General features: G+C 41.6%; 1 protein-coding gene across 1 annotated transcript in view; it reads left to right on the top strand.

Annotated features, from left to right (window-relative positions):
• Positions 1-12,500, top strand: part of LOC137655955 (uncharacterized) — a 28,208-nt gene that overhangs the window by 3,943 nt on the left and 11,765 nt on the right. The gene's annotated exons all lie outside the window — the stretch shown is intronic.

The raw sequence follows: 12,500 nt of genomic DNA on the forward strand, positions 1-12,500 counted from the left end.
ATTTTTCCGTTTTTTGGGCTCAGGCCATGTCGTCCTGATGGAAGTATACCAGAGCATTACTGTATCTGTGGATTCTCAAATCGTGCCGTACTCTCAAGAAAGTATTTCCTGGTCAGCATGGAACTAGAGACCTATGATGTTACCGTCATACATCATTTCATCTAAGTACAAACCATGTTAGTGCTTCCTGACCCCTACAGGGAGGAGTCATACTAGACTCTGGAAAAAGTCTCGAGGAGTACATATACCTATGGATGACTAACAGACAAGCCAGTATAGTGGTCTCACCCTATATGTTATAAAGCAAAGTTTGTATAAGAACCACCAATGTCAGTATGAAATACCGACAAGTCCCCCGGTGTGTCTGTTCTTATCACTGGATTTGACAAAGGTTTATAAACGTGTAGGAATAAATTTTACATATCCACCACCATCCCTATAGGGTATGAAGTCTTTCCTTCTTGGGGAAAGCATAAACCAATGAATGTTTGCTTGTAGCAAGGAACAATCTTTTAGGACTATTCATGTTAAAATTATCCATAATTTTAAAAGTAATGCTAATAAATTTTTTAGTAAAATGACAAATAAGACTCAAGGTTCACAAAGAACTAATTTATTGACAATCAATAAAAACATATTGGTTAATCGAAAATTATAAAATTATAAGATGTGGATGAACAAATAAATAAGCATAAGGATCACAGTAAAACAGAAAATATTGTTTCATCTGAAAAGGAAACATATATGCGCTACTTTTAATATCAAAATATGAATATTATTATTATAGTCTGTCTTACTACTCAATCACACTATCGTCAGAAATGCTTGGCACACGTGTCTGCACTTATGCTTGGTTCACCTTTGTTTATGGAACAGTTGATAAGGACGCCGTAGTGGCCTAACGCTTAGTCTGTAGAAACAGTCCGTGACTACACACCCACCCTTGAATTAATCGTCCCAATTAATTTCACTGTTCCTCGCAGAATTAAACAGCAGGTTCAACAACACTACCTACTGCTACCACAGACCTCTTCAGTTGCTCCACTTGCTTCGCATAGTGTCTAAAGAATACTCTGGATGACTTCCAGCCAGTGTATGAGCGATGGTGTTCGAAATCCATATTATTAAAGAAATTTACGGAAGAGGCAACTTTTCTCGGATCATGACCTGCGGGTGTACTATCTGGATCCGCTCTGCGAATAAAATAGGTGATTTTCACCCTTAGTTGCTTCAGAGATAAATTTGAGCCTGATGTTTCTCCCCTAAACAGCTGTTCTCACCTAAAGTCTGAAGTTCTACGAAGAAAGACCTTTAGGCACTCCATTGGACATAGAGATGCATCTTCCTTCAGAGGGCAGATTCTCCAGGGACCCCACCTATTGGTGGGTAGCTCGTTCTTGGCAAGAAACGTTGGGTCCGGAAAAAGGTTCAGTTCTCCCCCATCTAAGAACTGAACATGACCTTCCTCTCTCGAGAGGGCTACTATTTCACTAACTCTAGCCCCCGAAGCGAGTGCAAACAGAAATATAACTTTTTGGGTTAAATCCTTTAAAGCACACTCCTTATTATTCATCATTGAAGCAAAATGAAGAACCTTATCCAGAGACCATGAAATGGGTTTCGGTGGTGCTGATGGTCTGAGCCTGGCACAGGCCTTCGGAATTTTGTTAAAAATGTCATTAGAGAGGTCGACCTGGAAGGCATATAGAATAGGTCTTGTCAAGGCGAACTTACACATTGATATTGTGTTGGCTGCTAAGCCTTGACCATGGAGGTGGATGAAGAATGATAAGCAGAAGTCTGTCGAGATCTTTTGTGGACTCTTCGCCTTGACAAACGACACCCACTTCCTCCATGATGACCCATATTGTCTTCTGGTAGATTTGGACTTATATTCCTCTAAAAAGTCTATACTGTCTCTTGATATCCCGAATCTTTTTCTCACCGCTAGGGAGAGAAAATCATGAGCTGCAGGTTCCGGATTTTCTGTGATGAAGCGAAGACAGTCGACTTCTGAACTCGCTGAGTCAAAACTGGATCCGGTAGCAGTAGAAACTTCAGCTGTAGTTCTAATGCCAGAGGGAACCAAACGCTGTTCGGCCACTTATGAGCCTCGATTGCCGCTTTCCCCTTGAAAGATCTCAGTTTGACGAGGACCCTCAGTAAAAGGTTGTGCGGAGGGAACAGGTAAATCCTGGACCATCTGTTCCAGTCGAGGGACATAACGTCCACTGCTTCCGCTAAAGGGTCCTCATACGGGGACAAGTAAAGATGTAACTTCTTGTTGTCATTTGTCGCAAAGAGTTCTATCTGCAGTTCCGGGACTTGACTCAAGATGAAAGAGAGTGATCCTGCGTCCAGGGACCATTCTGATTCAATTGGCGTGAGCCTGGATAGAGCGTCCGCCGTCACATTGCGGACCCCTTGAAGGTGAACTGCTGACAAGTGCCATCTCTTCTTTTCCGCTAGCCGGAAGATGGCCAACATCACTTGGTTGATTTGAGGTGACGTCGATCCTTGTCGATTCAGGTATCTCGCTATCACCTCGCTGTCTAGTACCAATCTTATGTGGATCGAATGGCGAGGAGAATCTTTCTTCAATATAAGAAGTACTGCCATGACTTCCAGAAAGTTTATATGAAACCTCTTGAATAGGTTGGACCAAGTTCCTTGGACTTTCTTCTGGTGAGAATGACCTCTCCATCCTTCCTTCGAAGCTTCTGTATGAATAGTCACTGAGGGGGTCAGGTGGGTGAAGAAGTACCGATTTCTTCAGTTGCTTGGCTTTGGACCACGGCTTGAGAAGCATTTGTAGACGAGTCGGTATTGGTCTTATCAGATCTCTTCGCGTGTTTGATGCATATTTTCTCCAAACTCCGGTTGCATCCTTTAGCTGTGGTCTTAGCACAGGGTCTGTTACTGAGGCAAACTGAAGAGAGCCCAGCACTCTCTCCTGTTCGTGCCTTGATATCCTTTTGGATTCTAGTAGTCTCTTGACAGAACCTGCTATTTCTTTCCTCTTCTTTACAGGGATGGAAAGTTTGTGTGACAGTAAGTCCCAGTGGATTCCCAACCACTGAAACTTTTGAGTTGGAGAAAGTAGAGACTTTTTCTATTGATCTTGAATCCTAGATGTTCTAAGAACTGGATCACCTGTTGAAAAGCTTGCATGCATTCTGTCCTGGATGCTGGCCACAGCAGCCAGTCGTCCAAGTAGGCCACTACTTGGATTCCCTTTAGGTGTAATTGCTGGAGAGCTGCGTTCGCAAGCTTCGTGAAAATCCTTGGGGCGATGTTTAGCCCGAATGGCATGGCTCTGAAAGCATAGTCTTCGTTGTAGCAGGAGAGGTGACGACTGATTGGAATATACCAATAAGCGTCTGACAAGTCTATAGAGATGGTGAATGCCCGTTTGGGTAGTAGGGCCCTTAAGTATTGAAGTGTCAACATCCTGAACTTGTAGTTTACTATGAACTTGTTGAGTGGCGACAAGTCCAGAATGACTGAGTTTTTCTGAGTCCTTCTTTGGAACACAAAACAGCATTCCTTGGAACTTGATGAACTTCACCCTTCGAATTACTCTTTTCTCCAAGAGTTCTCGAATATATTCTTCTAGAACGGGGGTAGAGTGTTGGAAGAATTGTGGGAACGGAGGTGGAGTGCTGTAACAACTCCAACCCAGTCCATTCTTGATTAGGCTGTGGGCCCAGGGATCGAAGGTCCAGCAATCCCGAAAAAGATGAAGTCTCCCTCCTACCGGAAGCATTTCACTTCTGCTGTTGTTGACCTGAGGCCTTGCCTCCTTGACCGCGTCCTCCCCTGAACCCCCTTCCTCTTGAAGGGCGTCTAGATGAACCTCTGACTGTTCCTCTAGCTCTTGGGCGAAATGTAGTTGTCTGCCTTTCGAATGCTGGGTTAAACGCCGGTGACTGAGATGTCACGGCTCGAGGTACCAACTGGTATGTGGTTGGGGTTTGTGCCACCATCTGAGGCACTGCAGTCATGAGAAAATGTTGCTGCTGCTGTCTATAAGGTTTGGCTGGCCGAGAGGATAGCCTAGGTTTCTTAGTCTTCCTTTTAGGTTGGGGACCCTCATCTGGGGAGGACTTTCTTTTAAGAGTTAGGCCCCACTTCTGGAGAAGGTTTCTATTCTCTGTGGCGGCCTTATCCCCTACCTCTTTGACCACTTCGTTAGGGAAGAGGTCCTTACCTCATATGCAAGGGGAGATCAGTTTCCTTGGTTCGTGTCTCACTGCAGCCGAAGCGAACACGAACTCTCTACAAGCTCTCCTAGCTTTGATGAAACTATAGAGGTCCTTTGTTACTGTGGCCAGATGGGTTTTGGCCACTACCATAAACATATCATGCCATCGTTTCTTGAGTCGTTTGTAATGACATAGATGCAGCAAGTTTCTTTTTTGTCTCATGCTCCCTGCGCAAGAGAAAATCTGACAGCTTTGGAAGGTCTTCACCGAACTGACGTCCGGCAATATCGGCTTCTAACTTCCCGACTGAGAAGGTAAAATGGACGTCCTTCCAGTCTTTTTGGTCCATGGGTAAGGTCAGGGACAGAGGCTAACATTCCTCCGAGGAGGGACATGGTTTCCCTGCCTCAACCGCCTTCAAGGCAGCCTTAAATTCCTTCTCCATAAAGGGAATGGCTCTGGTAGGAGAAGCCACAAAGGAAGGATGCTTCTCACCCAAAGCAGGTACCTTTGAGTTTGTGAAGCCCCTCTTTTTCATTGAGCTCGTTAGTAAAGCTTGTGCCTTACTATGGTCAAAAACTATGACTTCCTTCGGCTCCGTCTCTTCCTAAGACGGACATAGCAGTCCGGGTAAGACTCCTTGTTTGGCCAGAATTCCACTTCTTCAAAGGGAATTGAACCCAACTTTTCCAATATGACAATCTTCCCAGTGGTCATAGGCATCTGCTCGGCATACCCCCCAGGATTAGCATCCGAGCACAAAGGAAGATCCTTCACGTGGAGCTTCTTCTGGGGCCCACGTGATGCTGCAAGTCTCCGCATCTCCAACTTCATTGCAGCTTCCTTTTCATCGTTCTTCTTCGGCATCTGATGAATCATTTCAACGATGGAAGAGAGATTCCTTCCCAGATCATGTGGGATAGCAGACGATGTTGAGGGAACAGGTTCAGGGGCCTGAACCGAAGTAACCGACCCCTCGTCGATTTCTTCCTCCTCAGTATCCGGAGCCTGGGTCAGCTCCTCTTCTTGGCCTTCTGCCAGAAGGTCCTTTTCAGTGTACTCAGACACCTCAGACATCCTATATTCCAGTTGGATGTCTTGTAGGGCGTCCGAGACTTCAGAATCAACCGGAATCTGAACTAGTGGTATCTCCGCATGAGGCTGAGGAATCACTGCATCCGCCGATGCCTTAGGAAAAAGGTAAGCCCTCATCTTCTCGCTTGGAAGTTAGGGGCCAGAAGTATTCTTCTGGGAGCCCCTCATCCAGATTCGAACCTTTTCCCTACCTGCGTCCCTTGACTCCTCCGACTTAGGGGCGTCAAATGCCCCAGTAATCAAGTTAGTGCAAATAGTACATACCTGAGGGTCCCAATACCGGAGATCACCTTTGGAGACTGCGCATGCTGCGTGCCTCCTGCACAACTCATATCCACAGAAGTTTTTTCTGCGGACGTTGCTGAACATGCTCACATACTTCGGATGGTTCTCCTGTAAAGAGTAGAAATTTCATGAGTATCAAGTGAAAAACATATCACTCGATAACTAATGTTAATATATATATATATATATAGATCAAAATAACTAAGCTAGAAAGGAAAGAAGGAAAGACACATACTTGTATTTCCTGCCCAGCCAATTGCTGTAACCTTCCAGATAATAAAATTAAGATTAAATCTTATTCTAGAATAACCTTCATCATATTTCCCAGAGGAAAATGTAGGTGTAGCTCACACCATTATAAAGAATTTTGATATACTGGATAAAAGATAAAGAACGAACTCACTTTCTTCATCTGTACGGTCTCAACAAAAAAGGCTGTACAAGGCAACACAAGTATGTTGGAAGAACTTAGTGTTACAATATATTCTATACTATAGTTTTCTCCATGCGGTATATACTATACTGTAAAATTACTGGCTACTGTATACAATATAAAAACCTGCCATGCCAGCCGGCACGTACTTAATATAGTTCCAAGGTATACTACTTTTAGACTACTGGGCAGCAGATCGCTTGTTCAGTTGTGTGTGCCGGCCGGCAACTATAAACACTAGCACCCGGCTGCCGGCCGCTAATCGTAGCAGCCGGCAGATCTTAAGGTGTGCTTCTGTTGCCGCCCGGCAATGGTAGGCTACCTATGCCGGCCGGCAGTAAAAAGAACCACAGAACTTCCACCCGTCCGGCTGCCGGCCACTCAAGCCGGCAGCCGGGCTAGGGGTACATACACTAAAAGGAAAAGAGAATGGATGTAAGGATATAAGAGTGAACATAAGGAAGGGGAGAATGTAAAATTCAGGCTTCCTTCTATCCATTGCCTGCCGGGGTCTACTGACAGACATGGATGTAAGACCAAGGGAGGTCTGGGGAACACTCTACAGAAGTTAGGCCTCTGCTGCCCGGCACGATTTTGCCGGCCGGCAAAGGACTGAGCCACTTCCACATCTTAACCTACTCTAGGTACAAATGTAGAACAACGGCCAAGAGTTGTAATAGCTAGGCCATTACTAAGGATAGGGGGGGGGGGGGAGAGAAGAGGGTCCTGCAAACTCTGCTCTAGTATGAGATTATCACACGGCCAAGAAAGCTCATCCTAGCCTAGGAATTATCTATGGGAGGGAGGTCAGCAATACTTGCCACCTCCCTCAATACTAAAACAAAGTTTGATGTTATTATTCACAAGGAAATGAAGAATCTTATCCTTCTATCCGAGAACAGCAACACTGGACTAGTCTGCTAGATCACTAGAAGAAGGAATCATCTCGTACAGAAATCTTCAGATGTGGTCTATGGAGGGTAAACCTCCTATGTCTGCTCCTAACCTAGCAAAGGAATCTCATTCTCTATGCTAGAAAGAAACAGACTCCAGACTAATTACTCTGATGTTCTGCCCACACCTGAAACCAGATTCTCTGGTTACAGGAATAGAGCAGAAACACCCTGATATAGTTATATCTGAATACTTATTCAGATAAAACCATTAGGGTTAAGCCTTAGGCTTAATCCAGAGGGAAAAGGGATTGAACTTAATCTCCAGAGGAGAAAAGAGCAATCGGAGAAGTGTGCGAAAGTATACTAAAGCCCCATAGGCTACTAGCCTAGGCGCGGAGAGAATCGATTACCTAAATCACCAAAACTCTCTTGTATACAATCTTGGAAGAAAATATCAACAATATCTTATATGTATAAAACTGCCTATAGCTTCAATAAATTTGAAAACACTCGGAAATCTGTATATCATGCATGAAAGTACTAGGGCCAAACGCCTAGGCTACGAAGCATAGCGCAGGCTAGGACGGTTACCTCAATCGCCGAAACTGAAATACAAACGGCATCATATAAATAATTCCTATTGTCAAGCTAAATAGCTAGAATTATTAAAGCATAAGGACTCATGCATGGCGAGCGACTGCGTCCAGGACGCCTCCGGTAGGCAACAGCTGTTGTATACGTTAATATCGCTTCCGATTTATTTCAAAACATCAAGAGCTTACATTTATACATAATAAAGATAATACTCAACTCTCCAGAGGCAGAAGAGGCTGGAGAAAGCATCATAATGTTGAAAATATTCCAAGATCAAGAGAAAACACAGGGAAAACACCGAGTTGTTGAGCTACGGAAAAAGGAATGAAGATGGCGCCGTCAACAGCATTGTATACACACTCGAAGCGGGATAGGAGAGGTACCTTATTAACGGCTCTCCTTTCATTCTCGTTTTTTGTTTTCTTGCCACTTTGACCCCTCGAAGAGTGAACTCTATTCGGGGTGAGGATAGCTATGTGGTGTGTCACTAATACGTCCTCTGATATTACGCGATATCCCATGTTAAGTTTATTTAGGGATATTCGCTCCACGAGTTAGAATTCTGGATACCTTAAGGTATATTCTCTGGGAATATCACCGTAGTCATGTATACCCTACGAAGCTACCCTACAGGAACTTCCATCAGGACGACATGGCCAGAGCCCAAAAATTAAATTTAAAAAAATAACTAGGTACTCAGTGAAAATGTTAATTCTAACCTAATTTCTATGTTAATTGCACCACTTGTGTGTCAATGCGACGAACTAAAGGTAGTTTACACTTCATGTTTTATGCAAACAATTACTGTTTTCTTCTGAAAGTTTACCACATATTAATGCCTACTGGTGACAAATTTCAATCCTACCTTACTTGTTTCATACCTATATAGTATATATGTAGGATGTTTGCTTCTTTCTCGACATCGAGCTTGAAAATAGAAATATTTTATGGCGTTCCTCATGTTTACTGCATACCTGCTGCTGTTGTATGGGGGCTTCATCTAGTAGTCTCTTCTGCTGTTGTCTTCCTTTGCATAGGTTCCGTTTCACCTCTCGGCAAAATGTTTTGTATGGTATTGGTTATCCAAAATGGAATGGCACTTTGATACATACATGGAATAATATCCAATTATTTGTGTTGTACTACATCTCATCCGATGTCACCAAAATGATATGTATGGTATTGATTATCGAAAATGGAATGGCACCTTCATACATACCTGGAATAATATCCTTTCATTAGTGTTGTTCTACATTTCATCCGATGTCACTGATTCTTCTTGTTGGGGTTTAATGATACATTGGTCTTCTTAAAACACATTTATTCTGCTAACGACTTACATTGCTCCTCAGCTCTCAATGACTTGTCTCTACAACTTGTGACTCTCGAGTGAAAATATGTAAACAAAACTTGTACGCATACTTACAGAAGACAAAGGTGAGCATCACTCTCAAAAAGATTGAATCCTACTTCAAAACAAAAGTAAGAAGAATCACATCCTAGCTTTAGGACAATTAATGAGTGATTAAATCCTTCATAACATACTCTACTACACGTATGAACTACGTCGAAACACGTTCTAAAAATCCAATACTATGCAACATCACTCTTAAGACCCGTAGTGCATATAGTATTACAGTACAACATACATAACACTTGCCATACATGTAAACAATGTGCCATACCTTTGAGCTCTTTTCTATCTTTCTTTAATTATAAATGGCCCAAAATATTTTCAGACTTCCATTGGGATCTCATCAGGTCCCGTAGCTTTTCCATTTTTCATCTTGCTGATGGCAACCTTAATTTCTTCTCAATCTATTTCTCTTACCAGTCCTAAATTTGGATTTCCATCTACAATTATAGATATTAGATTTTCTTCATTGAGCAATCTTTCAAAATACTGCTTCCACCTTCCCTTTATATCACTTTGCCTACACATTACCACTCCATCCTCATTCTTTAACTGCTTAATGTTGATAATATCTTTGGTCGCTGTATTTCTTCCTTTAGTAATCTTGTAAATCTTCTTTTGACCCTCCTTTGTGTCCAAATCTTCAGATACATTATGCAATGCTTTTTGTTTTGATTGTGCCACCACTTTAGGGGTTTGCAGACTGTGGCCAGAGGTAGTACCCGAAGTCTAGTGTCTGAATACCGACCACACTCAAAAGTTCACTGCACAAAAAGGTAAAACGGTGGAATACTCAAAAATTTAGGTAACAGGTCAAGGGAAGGGAGCACTGGGGAATACCCCTTGATTTTTACTCGGCAAGGGACCCTGCAAAAGATGAAAAGAGAAAAAAATTATATCATTCCTGAGAGAAAAAATACAAAACTATAGTATGAAAAGTCAGATCTTCAAAAACATAAGCAAAGACATTGATATATCCATGGCAGAGCCTCATAGGAATCAACCGTCTAAAAGTCAACAAGACAAAAAAAAAGAAAAAAAAATGATGATTTGAATAACCAAAATAAACAAGAACTTTTCACATGCTGGACACTCATAAGTGTTTCCTTAACTATACTAGTATAAAGAAAGGCACACCTAACTGTATCTATTTGGGATACATTCAAATACCAGTAGCTTTCCTCAAGATCAAAGGCATAAAGCATGGTTGCACATTGAACCTGACTTTATATTCTTCCTATATGTCAGAAAGACAAAAATTTTGTTACAATCCTCCGTGATACACAGTATGTCCTGGTTATTCTACACCCATGAAAATGGATAAGAAGCGAGGCCGATTCCACTAATTTTCTGAGGCCCCTCTCGATTGCAAAGTCACACACACAAAATAGGATTTTCTTTCACCTGAAAGATATTACTTCCAATTTATGCAACAAAACTAGAATCCCCAAACAAACCTGATTTTAACAGTCTTCACCAGGCTGACTAACAACATAAACAGGTGCAGGATGATCCAGTTTTATTTCAGAAAAAAATTCCAGGCTTAGGAAAGGAAAAACTTCAAGCTTGGAGGAGAACCCCGCAACACTTTGGTTCATTATCTACAAGAACAGTCAAACGGGCTTGGGCATGGAAAACACATAACAGTTTGGCTGCAACTGAAAACTTTTGTATCCCACTTTATGTTCAACTTCTGGTCTCCCCTTCAATCACTACAGGGAGTGGGGCGTGCTGCAAAAAAAAAAAAAAAAAAAAAAAAAAAAAAAAAAAAAAAAAAAGTGTAATTAGGCAAAGTTGGACCAAAAGTATAACAGACTAATAATATAGTATAATAAAAAATGCAAAATTATTCGTACTTTTTCTAAACTATACTATTAATTTTTCCACACCGCCACTTTTGCTTCTTTCTTTGTTAATCTACTTCTTCCCTTATCTTCTTCATTGCATGTTTCATCATACCTTTTCTTTGCATTTCTCTTCATCTTGATTTTTTCCTTGTAAATATTTATTCCACCAAAAAGTTTCCTTGTGTCTCGGCTGTTTTCCTATTGACATTACTAGAACTTCTTTGCCAACTCTTTTCAGAATACTGCTGTTTTGTTCCCTTCAATCATCCACATCCTCATAAACTTGACTAAAATTCTCTCTATGAATCTATCCCTATATTTTGGTTCTTTCAACTTACGCCGTCTTATCTTTGAAATAATTTATTGGCTACCTCTCATTGTTCTCTTCATTTTCTAGTCTACTGTCAAGAGTCTATGCTGGGGGTCACAGCATCTCCTGGGAATATTCATGTTTCTTATCTCTTTTAAATGTACCCTTCTACCTAATACAAAATTAATTTGGGATGCTTACCCACCCCTTTTATACATTGTAAGATACTTTGGTTGGTTTTTGGAAAAAGAGTTGACTACTGCCACATCAAAGGCTAAAGCAAAGTCCATAACCCTTTCACCATCTTGATTAAGATCCCCTAAAGCTCATCCTCCATGTATTCTTTCCAGGCCCTGACTATATCTCCCCATATGGCCATTTTGGTCTCCTATCATTACTAGTTTTTCAATTGGTATGTTTATCTTTTCCTGATCCAACTGTTTCCCAAAATCGTCTTTTTCCTCTTCTGTATAAGCTGTCTGAGGTGCATACACGCTGATAACATTTAGTATTTTTCCATCCCATTCCAGTTTCATATGCATTAGTCTATCATTTAGTCTTTTCACCTCCAATACACAACTCTTGAGCTTTCCAGTTAGTATGATTCCAACTCCATTCCTTCCTTGTTCCATGCATCCACTATAGAAAAGTTTATACCCTGCTCCAGTCTCTTTGGCTTTATTTCCCTTCCATCTTGTCTCCTGTACATACAAAATCTGGACTTTTCTCCGCTTCATCATATCGGCAACTTCTCTTTCACGTCCTGTTATGGTTCCATCAATTAAGGTGCCAATTCCAACAGATTTTGGGGCTCGCTTACTTAACTAAATTCTCCCACTTTGCAGTAGCCCTTGCCTATTTCTTGAGAGCTAGGGTGATCTATCTGCTTGTCGGTTATGGGGTACGATCTAGCGGTTATCAGGGTTTTAGCGGGGAGTTGCACAATTGGATGCCCTTCCTGACGTCAACCCTCCCTATTTACCCGGGCTTCGGACTGTTATAGTTGTCTCAATTACCTATTTTTTTCTCAAATTAGTGTTGTAACTATCTTTTTTTTAAATTTCTTATCTTTTCATATATTCCTGATATATTGTAAGGTTTGTGTTTATTTCTATTATTGGTACTGGGTCTGATCCATAGCATCCAAAGATCAGTTATCTGTGTGATGTGGGCTCGCTCTTTGAGGGAGATGAATCATAGCTCATGTGTGTTTGAAGGGTGTTGCATGGACACTGTGCTTTGTAAAGTGGAGTCGATGTGAACAGTGTTAATTATGTGTTCATTTAGTTTGAATGTGTTCAAGTGGTTGATAGCATTCATGTGAGGTACTGATATGTGTGACATTTGTGATTAATGAATTGTTATTTTTATTGCATTATTATTTTTCTAGTCACAGTATAACGTTTCTTAGATGGTATAAC

Source organism: Palaemon carinicauda, chromosome 17, assembly GCF_036898095.1.
Source record: "Palaemon carinicauda isolate YSFRI2023 chromosome 17, ASM3689809v2, whole genome shotgun sequence".
NCBI lineage: Eukaryota > Metazoa > Arthropoda > Malacostraca > Decapoda > Palaemonidae > Palaemon > Palaemon carinicauda.